This window comes from Egretta garzetta, unplaced genomic scaffold (assembly GCF_000687185.1).
Source record: "Egretta garzetta isolate BGI_Z169 unplaced genomic scaffold, ASM68718v1 scaffold215, whole genome shotgun sequence".
Lineage (NCBI taxonomy): Eukaryota > Metazoa > Chordata > Aves > Pelecaniformes > Ardeidae > Egretta > Egretta garzetta.
In genome coordinates this window covers 5,853,475-5,853,994 of record NW_009259719.1, presented here as the reverse complement: position 1 = coordinate 5,853,994, position 520 = coordinate 5,853,475, and the positions used below count along the sequence as shown (strand labels likewise).

Genomic DNA, 520 nt, shown 5'->3' with positions numbered 1-520 from the left:
CCGATTAAACCAAAACTACATTTCACGCTCAGTTCACCATCACAGCTTCCAGCAATCTCGGGCACATTGTCCTTTGCACTTCACCAATGTATTGCATACTGTATATTTCATTAGTAATCCAAACAAAGTCATGCATTGGCTTGGACTGACAAGTCTACTTCCAAGAGTCGGTTCATGCAACAGCTGCAGAGGCAAAAGCAACACAAGTTGCAAAACTTCTTCCAAATACATACACACTAAGGAAACATGTAGAAGGTCTGTGGATGAGGTTTCTCATTACTTTTTTACTGGGAAACAGATGCAGCTATCAGCTGCAGCAGGTTAAATATCAAATAACACACTATAGATTAAGTAGAGAAGCCCTGTGACAATTGGTGACTTAAAGGCAACCCAGCTACATCCCCCTCCAACATCTCTCTTGTAAAACATTGATTAAAGCCAGCTCAGCAGTTCCTCACAATTTATGAAAAACCCAAGCTTGCAAAGAGGTTAGAGCAGTGTTCAGTTTGCTATTAGCAGG

At 41.2% G+C, this 520-nt stretch overlaps 1 protein-coding gene across 1 annotated transcript in view; it reads right to left on the bottom strand.

The window, feature by feature from the left end:
• POC1A (POC1 centriolar protein A) overlaps nucleotides 1–520 on the bottom strand; it is a 62,720-nt gene that overhangs the window by 55,683 nt on the left and 6,517 nt on the right. The gene's annotated exons all lie outside the window — the stretch shown is intronic.